The sequence below is a fragment of the Ahaetulla prasina genome, chromosome 7, assembly GCF_028640845.1.
Source record: "Ahaetulla prasina isolate Xishuangbanna chromosome 7, ASM2864084v1, whole genome shotgun sequence".
Lineage (NCBI taxonomy): Eukaryota > Metazoa > Chordata > Lepidosauria > Squamata > Colubridae > Ahaetulla > Ahaetulla prasina.
In genome coordinates this window covers 85,896,395-85,920,803 of record NC_080545.1, presented here as the reverse complement: position 1 = coordinate 85,920,803, position 24,409 = coordinate 85,896,395, and the positions used below count along the sequence as shown (strand labels likewise).

General features: G+C 41.8%; 1 protein-coding gene across 10 annotated transcripts in view; it reads right to left on the bottom strand.

Moving 5' to 3' along the window:
• Nucleotides 1-24,409, bottom strand: part of CALD1 (caldesmon 1) — a 257,710-nt gene that overhangs the window by 115,802 nt on the left and 117,499 nt on the right. The window lies entirely within an intron of this gene.

Genomic DNA, 24,409 nt, shown 5'->3' with positions numbered 1-24,409 from the left:
TACTCCAAAGCAGTTTGTTTTGGGTTTTTTGCATGCTAGTTAACTGTATGAAAATGATTTTTGTTTACTTTTGGGTCTATTACAAAGGTTGATCTGAAATGAGTAAGTTTTTCCTAACACTGCACGAAGGATGCTAAGACCAGCAATGTGACTCAAAATCTGAGGCAACCATTAAGTCCCAAGGACAGAATCCTTGCATGGAAATGTTTTAAAAAAGATTAACCGAGACCTAGCGGAAAAGACAAATGTTTTGTTTCTCTTTAACTCTATAGCCTTTGTTTCTATTTTTTTTTAATCTCCAATCAGAGGAGACCCAGAAATGAAGAGATGGACTGAACCAATGCAGTCACACTCAGTTTGCAAAAGGGTTGGAGGCAAGAAGTTATCTGAAAGAAACAGGAAATCCCAAACACAAGAGGTTACAGTGCCCCAGAAAACTCTAGTAAAAGTATCATGCTTTCTTACCCCCATGAAAAGTCAACAACCAGCCAGTATGTTCTGTGATTAGTCCCATCTAAAGATGAGTCAATCGCTCCAAATGCCAGAAAGCTTTTATGGGTACAATATTCTTGCCAAATTCCAACTCGCTTCAGGAAGGATTTTCGAGTGTTTATTCTGATATAAATAAGGGTTCATCATACCTAGATTTAGTTCATACAAAACACCACAACAGGGTTTGTTTAACCACAGAAGAACATGCTGCAGAGATTTGATTCATACATCACATTAACCCTAAACAAGTCGTGGCTTATCGCCAGAGATGGTATTCAGCCAGTTCAGACCAGTTCAGGCGAACCAGTAGCGGAAATCACTGGTGGGCCTGCCCACCCGCCCTGGCTCTATGCTGTCCTATTTAGGCATGTTTTTGAGGCCGGGCACATGCGCGGAAAACGAGCGCACGAGCAAAGTGCAAGCATAGAAGGTCGGGCGCATGTGCCACGGTGGTCACATTTTTGGTGCTGGGCAAACCAGTAGGTAAATTATGTGAATCCCATATCTGCTTAGGGTGCTGAGCAAAACAGTCCTTGGTCCTTGGATGTAAGAGTAATCAGGATAGCAGCACATCAATCATTGGGTGAAACACAATGGATGTGTGCAACTCATGTACAACTGTACAGGACAGAAATGCAGGCAATCCTCGATTCACAACTACAGGGTAGAAGCCACCACAGAGAAGACCCTTTTATTTGGTCCACTCACCTCTTTGACTTTATACTATGGGTTTTAATGATTTGTCCTCAACTTATGACCACTTAAGAGCCCAACATTTCTGTTTGTTGTGTCTTGTCCGCTCTCACCGCAGCCGGGGTCTGCTTATCTGCTCCCGAACATGGAGGAATGTATGCCTCCCGGCCCCAGTTCTGGCTCCATGCCCAGACAAGCTGCAGAGGAGGGGGCACCTCCCGGTCCCAGCCCTGGCTCCATGCCCAAGCAGGCTGCAGAGGAGGGAGCATCCCCCGGCCCCAGCCCTGGCTCCATGCCCAGGCAAACGAAGCAGCTAGACCCCTCCCCCTCCTCCACAGCATGTGAGCCTGAGGAAAGTTTACTTCCAACAACAGCTGATTGGAGTGACCCTCGCATCAGAAGATTGGATAGGCGGAGGCAACAGAAGGAAGGGAGGGGCAGGCCTTAATGAGTGCTGAGTCATGGAGCCACACCCCATGGCCTATATAAAGGATCTGCTTTCTGGCAGTCTCTGAGCCAGGCAAAGTCGAACTTATCTTGCTGAAGTCACTTACTGGTCTCCTGCCTGCTCTGAGGACTTTGTTAGGACTTTGGGCAGAGCTGCAGAGGCAAGCCTGATTCGGATTTCCCTGACCCGGCCGTCAGCGGAGGAGTGGGACACGACACTGTTGTTAAGTAAGGCAGGGGTTAAGTGGGTTGTGCCCCATTTTACATCCTTTCTCGCCACTGTTTTGAAGTGAATCACTGCAGTTGTTAAGTCAATAACACAGTTGTTAAGTGACTCTGGCTTTCCCATTGACTTCACTTGTCAGAAGGGTCGCAAAAGGTGATTCACATGACTACAGGGTACATCATAAATACATGCCAGTTGCCAAGCATCTGAACTTTCATCACATGATCACAGGAAGGCTACAGTAAGCATAAGTGTGAAAACCAGGCATAGGTCACTTCTTCAATGCCGCTGTGACTTCAAACAGTCGCTAAATGAATGGTTATAAGGTGAGGACTACCTATATGCAAGAACCACTACCTCAACAATGAAGGCTGAAATTTTCTTTAGGTCCCTGGAGAAGCAAGATGATATTGGGTAGCTCATGTAAACACCTCCCTAATTCACTTAGGTATAAATGGAGGAAGGTAAAGACAATCAGAGTGGGACGCGGTGGCTTAGTGGGTAAGACACTGAGCTTGTCGATCGAAAGGTCGGCAGTTCAGCGGTTCGAATCCCTAATGCCGCGTAACGGGGTGAGCTCCCGTTACTTGTCCCAGCTTCTGCCAACCTAGCAGTTCGAAAGCACGTAAAAAATGCAAGTAGAAAAATAGGGACCACCTTTGGTGGGAAGGTAACAGCGTTCTGTGCGCCTTTGGCGTTGAGTCATGCCGGCCACATGACCACAGAGATGTCTTTGGACAGCGCTGGCTCTTTGGCTTTGAAACGGAGATGAGCACCGCCCCCTAGAGTCGGGAACGACTAGCATGTATGTGCGAGGGGAACCTTTACCTTAAAGACAATCAGACTTCTGATAGTCTTTACTTACTACTTTAACATAGACTTATAGTCTATCTCAGTAAAGTATATTTCCAGCGCTCCTATGAAAATGATTTCCTAGTCAAGTCTGTCTAGTGTAGCTGACCACAATTGACTTGGAAACAGTTTAATATTACCGGTTCCTGCTGTGAGTTAAATGCGAAAGCTGGGAATAATGCCAGAAACTTCCATACATTTCTGGTCAAACTTTTCTTTTAGGAGGGACATTAGACACAATTCTGACTCTTTTATTTGGCATGCCAGAAGTCACAAAAATTCACAGCCTATGCCTACACTCTTTCATTTGGAACAACCCATCACCCAAAGAGGCATACTCCAAACAAACGTGAGGTTTTAATCAAAATTAAATATTTAGTGTTTTGCACCTGGACTGAAACTCCCTTTAAATCCAGTCAATTCAGGACCCGGATGATTTATATGGGTTGGAACTGAAAATTTGAATTCCTGTCTCACCAAAAGCTTAATCGACTCTAAGCAAATTAACTCAATGTTTGAAGAAAGCTGATGCTGAAATGTTCAACCGATTAACACAACCTGCAGATGTTGTGTTCGGAAAAAAATCAAAGCTATTGTGATAAGTATTTTGGAGTTTGGGGAAATATGTACTTGTACTTTTGCCCGATCACTGTCTAAATGAAGAGTGATTTCGTTGCTCTAACAAGAGCAATCATGTTGGAGCAATGAAAAATTCAAATGTGTTTCATCTATTTTGGACTTCTACCTGTGAGGTGAAAATTCAAATCTCAGTCCAGCTACAAACTCACTGGGTGGCCTTATGCGATTCGCTACCTTGTGGGTCTCAATTCCCAATCATTAACAGTGAGAAGAATGGTGACTTAATTCACAGGCTCAGGATGAATGAGGTAAGGAAATGCGCTGGCTATACATCTTAAATAAATAAATTAAACTAATACAACTGGAAGGAGATGCTATTGCCTCTGCCACATCACAGGTGGTTAAATTTGCTTTTGGTATTGATTAACCTGCACTAAAATCTCTGGGAATCCCTCAAATTCAGATAGGCTGAAGAAAATATGTAACATATGTAGAGTTACATGAAAGAGACAGCATATATGCATTCATGCACGTATCTATGTATATATCTATGTATGTATACATCCAATATACAGTTTCTCATTAAAATCATCCAAATGGCAACCACAGAGCATCTTGATTTCACAATTTCATAGAGGTAGTCCTCAACTTACAACAGTTTGTTTAGTGACCATTCAAAGTTACAATGGCGCTGAACAAAATGACTTACGACCATTTTTCACACTTACGACCGTTGCAGCATCCCCATGGTCATGTCAACAAACGTTTAAGAACATGCAGGTAGTCGTGAGTCACTTTTTTTTTTAGTGCTGTTGTAACTTCAGACAGTCACTACATGAACTGTTGTAAATTGTGGACTACTTGTAATCCATTATGCCTATACCAATGATGGCGAACCTATGGCATGCGTGCCAGAAATGGCATGCAGAGCCATCTCTCCGGGCACACCAGCTGTCGCCCGTTGCTCTTCCGGGTTCCGGTGTGCACATGTGCGCCAGCCAGCTGGTCTTTGTGCGCTTGGGAGCGCTGGAAACTGGAAGAGCAGCTCCCTGGCATGCATGTGCATGCTAGGAAGCTGAGCTTCCGGTTTCCGGCGCATACATGCGTCCTGGCCAGGTAGTCTTCATGCACGTATGCGTACCAGAAACTGGAAGACCAGGAGACTGGCACGTGCATGTGCACCAGAGAACTGCTCTTCCAGTTTCTGGCGCTCCCGTAAGTAAGCTGCTCTTCCTGTTTCCTGTGGTCACACACACATCTGGGAGTGAAGGGTGGACTCGGGAGCCTCCAGAGGCGGACAGCAGAGAGGCAGAGGAACAGGAGGAGCCTGTTCCTAGTGCACGCATGCGAAGAGCTGCCAGAAGGCAAGAGCAGCTGAAGAAAAAAGGACAACATGGGAGTAAGGCCAGAAGATGATTGGCCACTCCCATAAGGCTTAAAAGAGCAACAACAAGCCATTGGATTCCTTGTAGGAAAGCAACGTTGATTTCCATGCTTCTTGTCAGCGTCTGTTGAACTTTGTGGGGTTTTTGCCAAGAAAAGCCTTTGACAGGTTGCCAAAGACATCAAAGATTGATGATAAGGCCCACGGACTGGTTATTCAGAATTTTGTTTTGGATGAAGCTGAGAATGAATTAATTCTCAGCTGTTTTAATAAAATAAGTTTGTTGAGGACTGAATTGTGTTTAGTAATCACTACTTGGGCCTTGGTCGCAACACTTTCATTGTAATTTACGGGCTGCTGTTTGTGGGACTGTTGAGGATGGCTTGTCTTCAAGGTACCATGGGATGGAGTCTTACCTGGTCGTTGGAAGGCCATTTGTTGGAACATTTACTGAGAGTAATAAAGGACTCTCTAGAAGCCTGCCTTGCCTTGACCACCTGGGTCATAACATAAATAATAAAGGCCTATGCACCAGGGGTGGTATTCACTTACCTTCGCTACCGTTCGCAAATGTGTACACGCATGTGCAGGGCCTTCGACACATGTGCAGAGCGTCAAAAAAGTGGATAAATGGGATGTGATTACATCCAGGCAGGTAGGTGGATCCACCTGCGGCCACCGCTACCAGTTCATCCAAACCGGATAGAATCGGCTGAATACCACGACTGCTATGCACTATATTCCTGATAGTTCTGTAAACGTCCCTCCATTACAAAAATGATCTGCCACCAGGATGTGCTAGCCAATGGGAGAAGGGAAAACCTTTTGTAACACTGCTAATTTAAAGTCCTCTTTAGCATCGATGTGGCTATTTCAATCTTGAGCCAGATTCATGAGACTCATAAGACTGGCTCCAGTACATAATCCTAGCCAGACACAAACGTAGGTATGTATTCATTTAATAAAATAAAATTACATGACTGCCCAACTCACACATGGTGACTCCGGGTGGCTTACAAAATTAAAAATTCATATTACAATAACCCATAAATCCCCAACACCCACCCCCCATGTCAGCAACACCACAAAAACAGACCAGCCACAGATCCACTAACATGTCTTACAGAGCCATCTGGAAAAATATTAAGGTGGGGAGCATCTGATAACCTGTGGAATGAGATTCCATAGGGTAGGAGCCACCACTGAGAAGGCCCTTTAACTTGGTCCCACTCACCTCATTCACATTATACAACAGATTTTAATGATTTGCAAAATGCAGGAACAAAGAGCACTAATCCTCCCCCTATGTTATCATTATTCACCCTGTATTAATACAAGTAGTCCTCAACTTACAACCACTCACAGGCCCAACATTTCTGTTGCTAAGCAAGGCAGTTGTTAAGTGAGTCGTGTCCCATTTTTTGCCACGGTTGTTAAGCAAATCACTGCAGTTGTTCAGTGGTTGTGAAATGAATCTGGCATTTCCATTGACTTTGCTTGTCAGAAGCCTGCTGGGAATGTCACAAATAGTGATCACATGACCTCAGGATAATGCAACCATCATAAATACATGCCAGTTGCCAAGCACCCAAATTTTGATCACATGACCATGGGATTACTGCAACAGTCATTAAATGTGAAAAACAGATATATGTCACTTTCTTCAGTACCATTTTAACTTTGAAGGGGCACTAAATGAATGGTTGTAAGTTGAGGAGTACCTCTATTACAACTGGACTGATACTTTCCATAGTTGATGTTAACCAGGATACTCCACTAAACCAATGTTTCAAGCCAGGCTGGATCCAGAACAAAGAGAGTAAGAGGATCAAACCATTCCAATATGACATTTGGGGATTGAAGGTATTTAAAATTTGCACTGGACTTCAACTAGATTACGATATAGCACTGAAAGAACTACAGAGTTGAAGGCATAATTTAAAAAAAAAAAGTTAGCAGCGCAATAAACTAGAAAACGTGGTAGCAAAAGGAAGGAAATTTCATCTTGTATTCTTGTCAATTTGATATTATTTGTTTGTTTTGCCTTGTTGCTATTTTAATTTGTAATTTTTATTTTTAAAAAAGTAAGAAAAGCTCACTCTGTAAATTCATAAACAAATACCTATCAAAATATGCAGGTCCAACCATAATTGAGAGTATTTTCATATAAATACACCTCTTCACAACCCTGTAATCCCTTAATTCGGAGTAGAGTCGGGACAACTGGTTGAGCGTTTACCTGCCGGATGCCCTTCCTGATGCCTATGTGGAGTTTGCAGCAGATTTTTTTTTCTTTGCGCCCTAGGAGTTGACTTTGTATATAAATATACAAATAGGATGAGACTATTGCCTTACACAATGTAAGCCGCCCTGAGTCTTCGGAGAAGGGCGGGATATAAATGTAAATTAAAAAAAACAAAAAACTAGCTTGGACTCTCAACCTTATGAATGGTAGGCAAGAGTCTTCACCAGTCCACCATGCTACTCTTTCAAATAGGCACACTATAGCCCATTTTATTCCACTGTAAGCTAATAACAATATTGCAAGAAAGAGCCAAATCTATGCATTAAAATCCAAATTTACACAAGGCATTCAAATCCTCCTGCCATCAAGCTCACATCCACATCCTAGCAGCATAATCTAGCATCTGTCAAAAGGACACTTCATCTGCTTAGTTCCTTTTAGGTGGCCTATTTCTCCCCCCCCCCCCCTTCTCTAATTCTAGTTCCTGTTCTGCACAGTTTCTCTAGGAAAAGTGATGCCTTGCAATCCGAAGAAACTCTGGGCTAAAGAAACTCTGGGCTACGGTGAGCAATGCTGTTATCGGAAAGGCTGACCTTCGGTGGAATACCAAGTTTGCAAGCCTCACCATAAATGGAATCTCCAGGCTCCCAATATTTAGAAAAGGCAACCGTCATCCATTTTACAGCTGCACACGGCTGGCCTTATTAAGACATTGAAGTGACAGCTCACAGGGGGAATCTTTGGAATGTTCTCACTAACAGAGACCAGAAAACGTGGTCGTGTCACATGAGCTGCAAATCAACTATTCCAAGACAAAGGGTATAATCTTGCCCATTAATTTGCTAGCATAGATAACTGCAGGGGAAAGCTTTTTAAAAGAATTCAAATCAGGCTATTAGAAAGAATTAAAGTTAATACAAACTACCAAAAGTGCAGAGAGGAGAGGAGAGAAGAGGACAGGGCAGAAGGAAGGGAAGGAAAAAAGTAAGAAAAAAGGAAGGATAGGGAAGGGAAGGGAAGGGAAGAGGGGAGGGAGAAGAGGGGAGGGGAAGGGAGGGGAGGGGAAGGGAAGGGCAGAAGGAAGGGAATGAGAAAAGTTATGAAGGGGGAAGAGAAGGGGGAGGATGGACGGGAAGGGACGAAAGGAAAGGAAAGGAAAGGAAAGGAAAGGAAAGGAAAGGAAAGGAAAGGAAAGGAAAGGAAAGGAAAGGAAAGGAAAGGAAAGGAAAGGAAAGGAGTAATTTTCCCTTCAATCCAACAAGTAAAAACAATTTTAATAGCTTATCACCCTCTCTAAATACAACTCTTTACACATAACTCATCTCTTAATGGAAAAAAAAAAGTCCAAAAGTCTTGTGGGAAAGAGGAAACAGATACTTAATGCTGTGGCTTTGACAGATATGGACCTGAGCAAAATTACCACCCAGATAGAATTTTATTGGATCAACCCTTCTTATCATCTTGGCAGTTGCCAGAGCAATGAATATATATATATATATATACCGTATATACTCGAATATAAGCCGATCCGAGTATAAGCCGAGGTCCCCAATTTTACCCCAAAAAACTGGGGTAAACTGGGGACTCGAGTATAAGCCGAGGGAGGGAAATGAGGCAGCTACCGGTCAGGGAAAGCCTCCCTCCCTCAGCCGAGAAGGCTGGCGGCTCCCCCGCCCCGCCCTCTCACTGCACCGGCAGGGCTTCCCCGCGCTAATGCAAAAGCCCGCCAAGTTTGCACCATCCGGTATAATGTGAAAAAAAGAAAAAAACAAAAACCTCGAGTATAAGCCGTATATACTCGAGTATAAGCCGAGGGGACGTTTTTCAGCACAAAAAACATGCTGAAAAACTCGGCTTATACTCGAGTATATACGGTATATATATTTGTTTTCTGAGGTTTTCGCGGATGTTTGTATGCAGATCGGGTTTTCTCCCGCGTAAAATTAGAAGTGTCTTGCCGACGTTTCAACGAAGTCTCATTCGTCATCTTCAGGCTTCAGCTTCGTGCTTCTAGGAGTAATGTGTGATAGCAGCTGTTTCTTCCTTTTAACTTTCTTCCTTTTTTCTCTTAACCCCCACTAGCAGTTAAAAGAAAGAAACAGCTGCAATCACACATTGCTCCTAGAAGCACAAAGCTGAAGCCTGAAGATGACGAATGAGACTTCGTCAAAACGTCGCCAAGACACTTCTAATTTTACGCGGGAGAAAACCCGAATAAGCAAAGACCTACACATATATATATATATAAATATATAAAATTTATTCTAGCTATCAGTCCGTTGGCATGCTTTGTTTGCTCATAACATGGTATAATACTGCATTTGCAATATCCACTAACTTGATGTCAAGTCGGCAAGGATATTTTATAAGACCATGATCACCTAAGCAAATGAAAGATAAGGCTTAGGACACCAATTCTAGACCTCCAGTAAGGAAGCAAAGACATTTCGTGTTTGCTCCTTTTTCTGATTTTGTGCATATACAACTGATGTGAATCTATGTCTTGCCATGAGGACCAAGCTCAACCTTTCAGTTTCTACACTCCACCAAGTCATTGCGAACACCATAAAAAAAGAACGGCCAGAGTAAAAAGAAGTGTTTGATTTAAAGAAATACAATTAATTGTGAATTGAATGAATTAAACTATGGAAATCCCTTACGGACTTTTTGCATAAACATGAAAAAAACTGAACATGTCATTTATGGTTTTGATGATTAGATAGGATAAATGACAGCAGAACAAAACAAACAAACAAGATGAAACATTTCTAACATTTAACATAGGCAGTGGCATTTATATCCATTTACCCACAAAAATTACCCTGTGAGATAAGTTGGGCTGCAAGAGAGGGATTAGCCCAGTGATAGCTAACCTTTTGCAGACTGAGTGCCAAAAGCGCAAGCACGCGCCCGAACCCCCAAAATGCAATGCATGCACGGGCCCCACACATGTGCCCCACTCCATGCATGTACACACGAGGCCCCACACACACCCCGCCCCCACGCATGCACACGTGGCCCCCCTGCACACACCCTGCCCCCCCACGCATGTGCACACGCCCTGCCTCCACGCATGCACGTGCAGCACCCCCACGCTCCACACCCACCACGCATGCACAGCAGAGACCTGAAGACCAGCTGGCCGGTGGGAGGCACATGTGTGGCGGAGTTGAACTGGGGTGACAGCTCACGTGCCATCAGAATCGGCGCTGTGTCCCACCTCTGGCACGCGTTCCATAGGTTCGCCATCACGGGACTAGCCCAAAGTTACCCAGTTGGCTTTCATGCCTAATAACTGACTCCATTTCTAGGTCAGTCTCTCAGTTTCTAGGTCAGCATCTCAACCCCTGCACCAGACTGGTGGAACTTAATATAATATAATATAATAATATAACAACAGAGTTGGAAGGGACCTTGGAGGCCTTCTAGTCCAACCCCCTGCCCAGGCAGGAAACCCCTACACCATCTCAATCAGATGGTTATCCAACATTTTCTTAAAAATTTCCAGTGTTGGAGCTTTTACAACTTCTGCAGGCAAGTCGTTCCACTTATTAATTGTTCTAACTGTCAGGAAATTTCTCCTTAGTTCTAAGTTGCTTCTCTCCTTGATTAATTTCCACCCATTGCTTCTTGTTCTACCCTCAGGTGCTTTGGAGAACAGCCCGACTCCCTCTTCTTTGTGGCAACCCCTGAGATATTGGAACACTGCTATCATGTCTCCCCTAGTCCTTCTTTTTATTAAACTAGACATACTGAGTTCCTGCAACCGTTCTTCATATGTTTTAGCCTCCAGTCCCCTAATCATCTTTGTTGCTCTTCTGTGCACCCTTTCTAGAGTCTCAACATCTTTTTTACTCCTAAGTAAGTGGGAGTAGATGGTATTTGAAAGCTTGGACTGGCTTGCCGCCAGGGTAGCAGAAGGCCTGTCTGCTTCCAGAATGCTCAGTTCTTAAACTTTGGAAACAAATTAAGATACCTGCCACTCCTCTCACTTTGTGAGGGCATCACCCGAGTGAGGAAAGAACTTCAATAAATGACTTGCCTTGCTGAGAAATTATGACTTCTGAATGGGTGTTAAGTTATGTCAGTATGTTAATGGCCTCTCTCACAAAGCACACAACATGCCCTCCAATCTATTCTCTGAACTCCTTTTTCCTCACAAAATACAGTGTTTCTCTCAAGCACATTGCAGCACTAGTATATCCCTTTTTGAAAGGCTGCAGCCATATTTCTTCCCCACAGTCCAGATTTAAACGACCTACAAGGGGATTTATAGCATGGCATTACAGTGTTGGCAGTTTTATTTTCAGGACTTTTCTTAATGATCACTAGCCTGGGATTAATCTTTTTTTTTTTAATGGCTGTAGAGACCTTGGTGCTTTCTGAGCTTGTTGTTTTCTTGCAGACATTTTATTACCTAATTACTGTAAGTTTTCCTGTTTTTTCCTGGCAATTTTCATGCCAACCATCTACCACAATGCCAATATTTCTCTGGTGAGTTACAAACAGCTCACTGTACAAGTGAAATTAATCTTTTAGGCCCGGCATGCCTTATTTTACATTTTCTTGTTGAATGGCACTTGGTTGACCATGCAGCTATCTTCAAAGAGATCCTTCTTCACAATGACTTTTGTTTTTCCAAGTCACTTGATTAGCCAGATGTTTGGCCTTTGATAACTGGACTCCATCTCCCGCTATTGTGTAGTGTAATAATAATAATATGCTAAACCTTGTATTTACACTATGCTTATAACTCTTAACACTTTCAGCATTACAGCTGCTGTAATCAAAGCCAAAGCTGAGGGATCTTTCATGAATCAAGATCATAATACTCGGACAGAAGACATTTAACTTTTTCTTCCTAGAAACAATTTTGAAAGAGTTTTTTTTTTTAAAAAAAATATATATATAAATCCAATATAAATAGCACCAGAACAAATGTTTCCCCTAGTAAACTGGCCTTATTTTCTTTTAACAATGTTTGAGATGATGTTTCCATCCAGGATCAGGGAGAGAAGGAAATTCAAGCCCATTTTCCCTCCATCTCATGGACTCCATCTGCATTAGGTCCCAATATTCTTAATTTATTTTTTTACTAAAAAAAATAAATAAAACTATCTCATACCTCTCCAAAACCTACATCATCCTCCCTTATTCCCACTCTTTTTTCTACCATACGATATTGCCCAGGGGTTAATTTCCATAAAATCTTTCAGGAAATGTACGTAACATAAGTAAACTGGAGGTACGGGACAGATTTTTGTGGTCCCAGCATTCTTCTTAGTTATGACATCAATGAGTAATTGAACCCAGCAGTTTTTTGGGAGGAAAGATAGCGTTAAATAGATAAGCACTGCATAGTCCTCATATTTATGGGCAAAACAACTACAGACAAACTGAAATCTGAGAGGATTCAATGCTGGAATTAATTTTACAAAGTCTATTTAATTTTATAAATGTTCGTAAGGTTCTCAAGGAGTGGAGTACAAGGCCAAAGAATATAAAATGAAAGGAATGGAATTATGAATGGAATGAAACTGAAATGAAGTAGGGGACCAGCAATGAAGCACAGGTAGTCCTCAACTTAGTTCATTTAGTGACCGTTCAAAGTTACAACAGCACTGAAAAAAATGACTTATCAGCGTATTTCATACTTATGACTGTTGCAGCATCCCCATGGTCACATAATCAAAATTAGGATGCCTGGCAACTGGCTCATATTTATGACGGTTGCACTGTCCCGAGGTCATGTGATCACCTTTTGCGACCTTCTGACATGCAAAATCAATGGGGAAACCAGATTCACTTAACAACAGGGCCTCTGGTGGCTCAACAGACTAAGCAGTCTGTTATTAACACAGCTGCTTGCAATTACTGTAAGTTCAAGTCCCACCAGGCCCAAGGTTGACTCAGCCTTCCATCCTTTATAAGGTAGGTAAAATGAGGACCCAGATTGTTGGGGGCAATAAAAAAGTTGACTTTATATATAATATTCAAATGGATGAAGACTATTGCTTAACACAATGTAAGCCGCCCTGAGTCTTCGGAGAAGGGCGGGATATAAATTCAAATAAAAAACAAAAAAAAACTGTGTTACTAATTTAACACCTACAGTGATTCACTTAGCAACTATGTCAAGGAAGTTTATAAAATGGGGCAAAATTCATTTAACAACTATCTCACTTATCAACAGAAATTTTGGGCTCAGTTATGGTTGTAACTTGAAACCTATTACAGTGACTTATGACCATTTTTCACATTTACGACCATTGCGGTGTCCCCATAATTATGTGATCACCTTTGTGACCTTCTGACAAGCAAAGACAATGTCAACTGCAGGAAATCAGGAGTAGAATACAGGGCCAAAGGCAGTTCAGATGAATATATAGCTTTATCGTATGCTAAAGCTCTCTACAAGAATCTGAACTACTAACGGTCAAAGCGAGTTAGTGGTAGATAATAGTCAATGGAATTCAAGGAGGGCTGACTTAGATCTATTGTGGGCACGAAAAGATTTGAGACTGATGACGCCTTTGGCCCTTCCCTCGGATTCAGCCTGGTCATCTTTTATAGTCAATGGGGAAGCCAGATTCGCTTAATAACCATGTTATTAACTTAACAACTACAGTGCCTCACTTAACAAGTGTGGCACGAAAGATTGTAAAATGGGGCAAAACTCACTTAACGAGTGTCTTGCTCAATTGTGATCGTAAGTCAAGGACTACCTCAGAGGTGGTCTGTAGGTTCTGACCAGTTCTGGAGAACCGGTAGCAGAAATTTTGAGTAGTTCAGAGAACTGGTAAATACCACCTCTGATTGGCCCCACCCCCATCTATTCTCTGGCTCCCGAGTCCCAGCTGATTGGGCGGAAATGGGGATTTTGCAGTAACCTTCCCCTGGAGTGGGGAGGGAATGGAGATTTTACAGTATCCTTCCCCTGCCACGCCCACCAAGCCATACCCACAGAACCAGTAGTAAAAAATTTTGAATCCCACCACTGGACTACCTGTATTTTTAAAGCAAGCTATCAGCCATTTAATTTTGGGTTTGAACTGAATGTCTCTTTCCCCCACGGCCTTGCCCTTCATTATTTAGACCTCAAGGAGCTGCATCATCCTTAAAATCATTCATAATCATCATCAAGAAGCTTTCAGATACTTAACAATCCAAAATGCAAGCAACCTCTTTTTCAAACTCCGTTGTAAGTCACTCCCTAAATCATACCATTGGCCAAATGTCACAGATGTACTGCAGCACTCCGGCCAAAATATTCAATTCGGTTCAAAAAATTAAATTGCATTACTGAGATGTAGGCATTAAAACTACAGACCTCATCAGTTAACTGAAAGAACCTGCTGAACTCAGCAGAACTATCTTCTAAATAAATAAGACTTTGCATTTGGATAAAACTTTTGAGCTTCTGTCAACAGGTTATTAGTTCCTGAGACAGAAAGCAGAACATTTGTTTATCAGATCAAAGAAATATGCAACCTTTCCTAATTTGGTAGTAACAGTAGCATAAAAGTGCCACTGTTCTCCATAGACCTGGGCAATTCAGAGATGTCTAACCATGGTCATATTTATGATGAGGTGAAAAAATTATAGACCACCCCACAGCAAAGAGGAAACTCTGTGAGATCCACAGTTATGTTCCTTCTCCTTATGCATCAAGAGAATACTGTATAAATGGAGAATATATAACTCATAGTTGGACCAATGCAAACATCCCCAGATCTTCACTATATGCAGACATGGAGCGTCCGTCTTAGGCCCAGTACTCTCCAATATCTTCATAAATGACTTAGATGAGGGAACAAAAAGGGAAGTCATCAAATTTGAAGATGACCCACTAAACTGGCAGGAATAGCCAACACCCCAGAAGACAAGCTCAGAATCCAAAAAGATCTTGACAGATTTGGACATTGGGCCGTATACAACAAAATGAAATTTAATGTGGAGGAAAGCAAGGTTTTACACCTAGGCAGGAAAAACCAAAGGTACAAGTACAGATTAGGTGAAACCTGGCTCAAAAACAGGGACATAACATATGATAACATAACATAATAACAGAGTTGGAAGGCACCTTAGAGGTCTTCTAGTCCAACCCCCTGCCCAGGCAGGAATCCCTATACCATTTCAGACAAATGGTTATCCAATATTTTCTTTAAAATTTCCAGTGTTGGAGCATTCACAACTTCTGCAGGCAAGTTGTTCCACTTATTGATTGTTCTAACTGTCAGGAAATTTCTCCTTAGTTCTAAGTTGCTTCTCTCCTTGATTAGTTTCCACCCATTGCTTCTTGTTCTAACCCTCAGGGTGCTTTGGAGAATAGTTTGACTCCCTCTTCTTTGTGGCAACCCCTGAGATATTGGAACACTGCTAGTCCTTCTTTTCATTAAACTGGACGTACTGACTTCCTGCAACTGTTCTTCATATGTCTTAACCTCCAGTCCCCTAATCATCTTTGTTGCTCTTCTCTGCACTCTTTCTAGAGTCTCAACATCTTTTTTACATCGTGGCGACCAAAACTGAATGTAATATTCCAAGTCTGGCCTTACCACACCTTACCTTGGAGTCCTAGTGGACAATCACTTAAACATGAGCCAGCAGTGTGCAACAGCAGCCAAAAAGCTAATACAATCCTTGGTTGTATAAACAGAGGCATAGAATCACAATCACGTGAAGTATTAGTACCGCTTTATAAATCCTTAATAAGACCACACCTGGAATATTGCATCCAGTTTTGGTCACCACGTTACAAAAAAGATATTGAGACTTTCAGAAAAGTGCAGAGAAGAGCAACTAAGACTATTAAAGGTCTGGAGACTAAAATATATGAAGAACGGTTGCAGGAACTGGGTATGGCCAGTCTAGAGAAAAAAAGGACTAGGTGTGACATGATAGAGATATTCCAGTATTTGAGGGGCTGCCACAAAGAAGTCAACTTATTTTCCAAAGCACCAGAGGACAGGATAAGAAACAATGGATGGAAACTAATCAAGAAGAGAAGCAACCTGGAATTAATGAGAAACTTCCTAACTGTGAGAACAATTAACCAGTGGAACAGCTTGCCTATTATGGGTTCTTCATCACTGGAGGTTTTTAAGAAGAGATTGGTCAGTCACAAGTCTGAAATGGTATAGGGTCTCCTGCTTCAGCAGGGGGTTGGACTAGAAGACCTCCAAGGTTCTTTCCAGCTCTATTCTGATTGATTGACATTAGATATGAAGAAAACTGTGGACAAGTAATTTCAATGGCGTATTTACACATCATGTTACATAATGGATTCCTGAGGATGTGTTTCTAAAAATAAAAGTTCAATAAAACTTCATTAGCCAATGTTCCCAAACCTGGATGCCTGCCAAATGTATAGATTTCATTTCCCAGAATGGCCTAGCTAGCATGGTCCTTGTTAACAATGCTGGGAATGTGTACATACACAACTTTAAAAGGAATTTGGGAAGGCTGGTCTAAACAGCAACTGTCTCCAGTCTTCCTTTTTTTAATTCATTTGTTTAGGAAATGTCCAACCTCAACAATCTGACAACTTGAGAATGGAATCTAGGGAACTATAGGAGAAATCCCAGCATTTTCTGGGGTTTGCAGAAAAATCGTGGAAGGCCATCCTACCCAGAAGACACAAATGCAGTCTCTCCAGACGGATTCCTGGACTTTTAGCCTAGAGGGAAATAACTTTGATGCATAGTTTTTTAAGTCACTGCAAATATTTTCTTAAATAGTTATAGGCTTACACTCATTTAAGGGGCTCTTCACATTGCCACTGTAAATCAGCAGATGAGAATGAGGGTCCGAGACAAAAAGGTTATTTAATGAAAAAGCCTTTCAGCCATAACAGCAGCATTGGGAGGCTTCTACTGGAGCATGGAAAATAAATCTTTTAGTTGAACAGTTGGGTGGTTTACATATGTCCTGAGGGGGCTCTTGAAAAGGCACTCTATTCTAGGCTTAGTTACCCTTTCTCTCTCTCTCTCTCTCTCTCTCTCTCTCTCTCTCTCTCTCTCTCTGGGGAAGGAGTGAAGCTCAGTGGGAGAACCCATATTTTACGTAAGAAGAATCAAATCTCCACCATTTCCACTTAGATCAGAAAAAGATTGTGTACAGTTAGTCGTTGACTTACAGCCATTCATTCAGTGACCATTTGAAGTTAAAATGGCACTGAAAAAATTGACAACATCCCCATGGTCACATGCAGAAGTGGGCTTCACATAACTTAACAATCGGTTCGCCCCAGCACCGAAAATGTGAACGTGCGCACCTTCCGTGCAGGCTTGCGGCCTTCTGCGCATGCATGTGGCCTTCTGCGCATACACTTTGCTCACGTGCATGCTTGCACACATGCGCATGGTTTAAAAAACACAGCTAAATAGGACAGCATAGCGTCGGGGCAGCTGGGCCCACCGCAGGTCACAACTACCGGTTCGCCTGAACTGGTACGAACCGGCTGAATCCCACCCCTGGTCACATGTTCAAAATTCAGACGCTTGGCAACTAGTGGTTGCACATGACCCACAGTTGCAGTGTCCTGGAGTCATGTGATCACTTTTTGCTACCTTCTGACAAACAAAGTCAATGAGCAATCCAGATTCACTGAACAATCGTGAGGAACTTTCAAATTCTCATGCCATTACTGAAATCCTATGAAAGTTTTTTTTTTTATCAGAATGGTAAAATATTGCGATGACTTACGAACGTTTTTTGCCAGTTGTATTAGCGTGGAGGTTAAGTTATAGGCTGCCACATGGAAAGCGTTATCGTGTTTCAGTTTTTCAAGTGCCCAAAAATTCTAGTTATTTTCCTGCAGCAAAACTAATGTCCTCTGGGCATTTTTCCTGTCCATGTAGAAATAATGGCATGAGAATTTTAAAGTTCATCAGACAGTGTCAATACAAGAATGTTGTTTTAGAATATGAATCTCTTAGGGACTTGATAGGTCTTCTGATAGTGGACAGTCTAAAATCACTTTTTTCAGTATTGTCGTAACTTTAAATGGCCACTAAACTCAGATTATAAGAAAAGTAGTTCAACTAGCCAGAGGTCTAACAGTGGGAAAGTTGATGTAGATCATATTAAGCTCTATTGACTGATTACCAAACTCAGTATAAAACATAATTCTATCATGTCTCTGCAAAATAATATTTTAGTTCAGAATTATCCTTACGATTTATGAAGTCTTCTCCTACAGAATGTTTTTTTAAAATATAATCCTGTCATTTTCTTAACAATATAGTGGAGAATGCCATGCTCAGATTGAAAGCCAAGGTTTTCTGGAATATATACATCCAAACCTACATGGTATTAATCCAAAAATGTTAAATTTCTAAAGCCATTCACGAATTATGGAAAAGGAATTTTGTACTCTTTCTGAGTAATCCAAAAGTTCCATAAAAGTGCTAAAAGGTAAAGGTACATATGTACTAGTTGTTCCTGACTCTAGGGGGTGGTGCTCATCTCTGTTTTAAAGCTGAAAGCATCAAACTTTCAAACAAAAATTAAAGTATCAAGGACCCCTCAAAATCCATTGTTTTAGCAATGTAATAAAAGTGCTAATACATTGTTAAAACAATGGATTTTGAGGGATTCTTGATGCCCTCTGGGCTTGGCTGTTTTCTTGCAAACATTTCATTACCCAAACTAAATAATGGTGATGTTTCCTAGTTTGAATAATGAAACATCTACAAGAAAACAACCAAGAACAAGAGCACAAAGGGCCCCTCCTTTCAATACAAAACTACAAATATTCTCCTCTATTGATACAATGGATTTTGGAAATATTTTTCATTAGTTACCATAGTTGTCAGATGTGGAGAATCAAAACCACACCTTAAGTTCCAGTCAAGCTGATTTATTACTCATGTATATACACAAGAAACTAACCATCAGCATTAATTTGGTGCTAGATAAGAGTTAACAGAATTCAAGAAGGGTTGGATTTAGATCACTTGTGGGAATGCCTAAACTCTAGGTTAATTACTCTCTTGATTCTGCCCCGCCCAGGCTCTGCCACTCCTCCTCCAATAGTACACTAATCATTTGTTAATCCGTTGATAGCTACAGTAATACAAGCATATTCCCAGATATGCCAATTTGGGCTTGATGTCACGTTATACTTTTTCATCAATATTTTTGGGACACTAAGCAAATTTCTTTTACATACAAATGAAGGCAGATATTTGAGTCCCAGGATAATGTTACAAGATCCAATCTGGGTTGGTCACCGGGACCAGAGGTTTAGTTTTCCGAGCTTCTGGACTCATGATGGAGCTCCAGAGAGATGTTCCCTGAGAATGGTCTGAAGCTCAGAAGAGTAAATCTCTGGTCCAGGTGACCAATCCAGATTGGATCTTGAATGATCATCATATCCAAAGAAACAAATATGCTAACACCTACGGTAGTGGCCAAAATTGTGGAAAAACTTTCGGGAAAAGTGTATTCTCTAAAACTAGCTAATAACACCACATTTTTTGGAGTAGTACCATAAAATTATATATCAATGAAAAGATAATTTAATCAAGAATGTAATGCCATAACTTTTATGAAGGATTTGCTATTAGAATAGCAGTTACAGTATAAAGAAGAAAAATGAGACATGTAGAAAAAACAAGATATATACTGTAAAAATTATCGCCATAGAAAAAACAAGATATACAAAAATTATCGCCCTGTCAGTTAATAATTGGGTAACTTTTAGCATGAATTACGGCCTTACAACATCTTCCTATGAAGTGAACCAAGTCTTTTAGTTCTGCAGCTGTTATAATGCGAAACCAAGATTGAATGATGGCTTCTATTAACTGGGTTTTATTGCTGGGTCTAACTTGTTCTGACTAACAAGTTTCTTTAGTCAGCTCCATAGATTTTCAAATGGGTTAAGGTCTGGACTATTCCCAGGCCATTCCAGCAGTGGAATATGATTATCTTGAAACGCCCCCCCCCCCAAAAAAAGTGGCATTATTAGCCATCAAACCTCAAAAATATACTTTTCCCAAAAGGTTTCCACAATTTTGGCCACTACTGTAGTTGTTCTGGAATTGAGAAAATGCAGAAGGGAAATTTACCCCAATGCTGAATTATTCCATTGTTTTATAGAAGAGGAACCGAACTGGAGGAAGTATGGCCAGCTAAATTAGATTCATTTAGAGGCCAACACAATTTCTTCTGGGAAGGGCTGTTTCTCTTCTAATGAACATTCTCGTTCTCGTTTTTTTTAATAATGCCTCTAGTGGCTTCCCCCAGTTGTGGGGAAATTATGTCTTCTCCAGAAATAATGGGACTGCCACTTCCCAAATTCCAGCCAAAATGCTCAAATCCTGCAGGTTGCAATCCTATCACGATTGGAAGGTATCTGATTTAAGCAGAAGGCTGTAGAGATGGGCAGGTCTATCAGTTTTAATTCCCCTCACTCTATCAACCTCACTTGCTCATCTTAGTATTTGCAAGTTTAGTTACCTTTATTGGTTTGCTGACCTATTTTTTTAAAAAATCTATCTCACAATTTGCATATGTCTTGAGTATTTTTCTCCAAAATACATTTTTGCTTAAAACATTTCCTAAAGTATAGATTGGCACAATTTTCTCTAACAAAAGTATGCTGGCACGTGGTCCATATTCGTGCAGACTTTCCTTTAATAATGATTTGTTTTAACTAGCAAACCACCATTAACAAACCAGTAAAAATGCAGAGCATTTCAAAGCAGACCTAAGTTTGGTTTCATGTATTGGTCTGGTAGACAATTTAAGTTCAGTTTACATGAGGGCTTTACGGACAGGAAGGCAGGATATAAACCGAAATAACAATAATAACATTGTGATGTAAACAATCTCTCTCTCTCTCTCTTGTGCCACCTGTGGAGTTAAGCACAAGACATGACGTGGTATCCTACCCTTGAGAAGAAGCTGTGTTGGAGACGTGCAGTAGAACAGGGTTGGGGAACTATGGCCCTTTTATGACTCGTGGACTTCAATTGGCTCAGGAATTCTGGGAGTTGAAGTCCACAGGTCATAAAAGGGCCATAGTTCCCCATCACTGATAGTAGAAGGACATTCAACACAAGAATAATCAGACTTGTCATCACTCTTATTATTCTAGACATCACCAAGAAAAGGACAAAGAGAAGCATGAAAATAGCAAGAGTTCTGTACTGCTAATAACCACTGTATGACTTTTTCCATTGACCAATGGTTCAAAGCTTGGCTAAAGTTATTAAAGCCATGTTAGGGCATAATTGCTGTGTTCGCATAACGTTATGACCAAAAATAAGCCATGTTATGGTTTACTCAGATGGTCTGGCTTACAAACTATGCTAACCGAACTGCTGGCTCTCCCACAGCAAACTGAACCACAAACCATCCAATCCTATTTTAGGCTAGTGGGCTGTGTAAACCCAGCTAACCCAATAACTTAAACTGTAGTTTCCAAATAACTAAAGAGATGGGGTTTTATCCATGGTACATTTTTGAAGGAGAAAACTGTTAAGATTTTAGCTGGCCTAGAAAGTACAGTTTTATCGGGAAGTCCTCAGCCTCCTAGTTTCAAATATTTGGAGGTGAGATATTTCTGCTCTTTGATGGGCAGGAGAAGAAATAGGAAGGGTGGGAATTGGTACAAGCTCATTGTTTTACATGCTCCAGAAATGAATCTTAGACTAAAACAGTAGATTTAAGCTCCGGTTATGTAGGAGAAGGAACGGCAGAACCTGCGGGTGGAGATAAAAGAGAAATCAGCCTAGAATCCCCTACGTAGCCATAAGCGGACTAAGTCCACCATCACCCTTGATTTTTGTGGATCCCTGTTTAACTCCAATGCAGGTGCTAACATTAGATGAGAAGATTCTGGAACATAGACTATGTGGCAATAAACCGATTTAATTGGACCTTCACGTGTGGACCTGGCCTTTTGCACCTGACCCTTAAGCTTTACTAGCCTATGAGAAAGTACACAGGAGTACTGTATACTGCTTCAGATTCCATTTATGACCCCATCCTATATAAAGAAATGAGTTAAAATGCTAGCTGAATCTTCTGCTAAGGGACAACTAGAGGCAGATGAACTGAAATTGCATTCACACATTTGCAAGTGTTCTCAGAATTTAGGAGGCAGCTGGGGAGAGAAAGAAATTCGCCAAATTTTTATCATTTAGAACAGGGTTCGCCAATCCCCAGTCTGCAGACCGGTACTGGTCCACAGCCTGTTGGGAATCGGGCCACGCAAGTGGTGGGTGAGCACGCAGTCTCATTTGCGCATGTGCGGGATCTAGGCTGCAGACGCAAAATCATCTCCCACCCACTCCCGCCAGTCCAAGGAGCCAAAAAGGTTGGGGACCAATGATTTAGAAGATGTTCTGCTTGCCTTCGTTTTTTTTGTTTTTTGTTTTTTTTAATTTACATTTATATCCCGCCCTTCTCCGAAGACTCAGGGCGGCTTACATTGTGTAAGGCAATAGTCTCATTCTATTTGTATATTTATATACAAAGTCAACTTATTGCCCCCCCCAACAATCTGGGTCCTCATTTTACCTACTTTATAAAGGATGGAAGGCTGAGTCAACCTTGGGCCTGGTGGGACTCGAGCCTGCAGTAATTGCAAGCAGCTGTGTTTAATAACGGGCTTCTTACAGCCTGAGCCACACCGTTGTGGCTATTAGTACAAAGAACAACAGTAGTGGTGGGTTTCTACCAGTTCACCCCAGTAGTGGCAGCGGGGAAGCTCCGCCCACCCACCCAGATGTCATCATGGACAGTCTGTGCATGCGCAGAACCTTCTGTGCATGCACAGAAGCACTGTGTGCGAGCAAAGCAAGCGGGCACGCACATGCACTCCCATTGTGAACCAGTAGTGAAGGTAAGTAGAACCCACCCCTGTTGCATGCCCTTTAGGCAATGACAATTTGGACATATCTCCAACCAATGCTATAGTCAGATCTATGGTTAAATAAGCCTTTGCTGGACACTGGCTGAGAATATATCTTCCTAAACCAGAGTCCCTTTGCCAATCCCAGCTATCTACTGACCTGCTGCTGTTCCTCCTAGCTGGAGCTAGATCACCTGAACTCTTTATGGGCTGAAGAAAGGAGAGGAACAAAAGATGGCCAGGCTCTTCCAGGAAAAGTATTTCTTATTACCCTATTAGTAGGAGATGGTTTCTACTGGTCTCTGACAGAAATGGAGGTGTCAGGCCTGGAAGCCATATTACCTCGGTGCCTTTAGGATCAAGGCCTGCACAATCTAGGATTATGGCAGGCCTGGATCCTGAAGGCACCAAGGTAACATGGCTTGGTGAACCCTGACAGGAGGATGACACCAAAAACATCTTGTCCAAGCTTCCTTGGAGTACAATTCCAGCAAACGATGAAGAATTTGTATGTGCATCCTTGATTTGCAAACTGATTAAATCACCAAATCAATTAAAAGCAACAGAGATGTCACGTCCAGCTTCTCAACGCTGTCCCTTCATGCATGCATACATCTCTGGGGCAAAATAACACAAATACCTGGCTAGCAAATGATTTGAACTCTACAACAATTTGAGAAAAGCAAGTATTTACCTCCTTCCAGCAGCAGCTTCTACCTCTGGCACACCATCCCAGTTTTGGAGTCTATGCTGGTTATCCCACATGCTGCTCTCGTCTGTTTCTTAAGATAGTTTCAAGTTTCATTTTCCAGTCCAGATTGCAGTGGATTGGCAACAGGACTAGGCTGGTGCTTTATCTGGATTACGGCCATCGTAAGACTTGTGCAGTTGTTCCCAGATTGTGCCCTTCCCATACTCACTGGCTGGTTCTTGTGTGGACCAGCCTACTAGTGTATGTCTTTTCCTTTTAGGGGCTACTACTCATGTGCACCTTAAGTGCCACACATATAAGAAGTGCTTTCATCTCTCTTCCCACCATATCTGCCTTGTCACCAATGTAGACCCTTCTTCGTTTTGCTTTTTCTCTTCCATTTATGGTACCACCATCGCCGTGATGCTAGAACAACCAAAGCAACAGGGAATACGTTGTTCTTTCATCCCTATGTTCCTCTGTACACCAATGAAAACTCTGTCGCAAAGAAGAACCGATGGTTCCATTTCAGGGAAATAAAATAGCAGCTTTCTCACAGGGCAACCTAAAGATGTTATTTAATATTTTTTTTTTTTTTAAAAAAAGGCAAGGTAGGCTTTGCAGGAGGAGAAAAAGCAAGAGAAACACCCTTCGCTCAATCTGGGCAGAAAGTGAAAGTAAGTGTGGAAAAGAGGATGAGCTTCCATGGTTGAGGATAGCTCGTAGACTTAGATATTCGTTGAATCAACCACAAGATTACTTGGAGGGGGAAAACCTGCCAAACAGTACAGAATATACAGTAATCCAGAAGGGCTCTCAGGCACTGCAGTGGATCAGAGCTTGAGCTCCTACCAGATCAGAATGAAGCACTAGAATTGAAGCCACTATTGTGGCTTGGTCAACCCTTTTGAATAAAAACTGGTGAGGTGCAT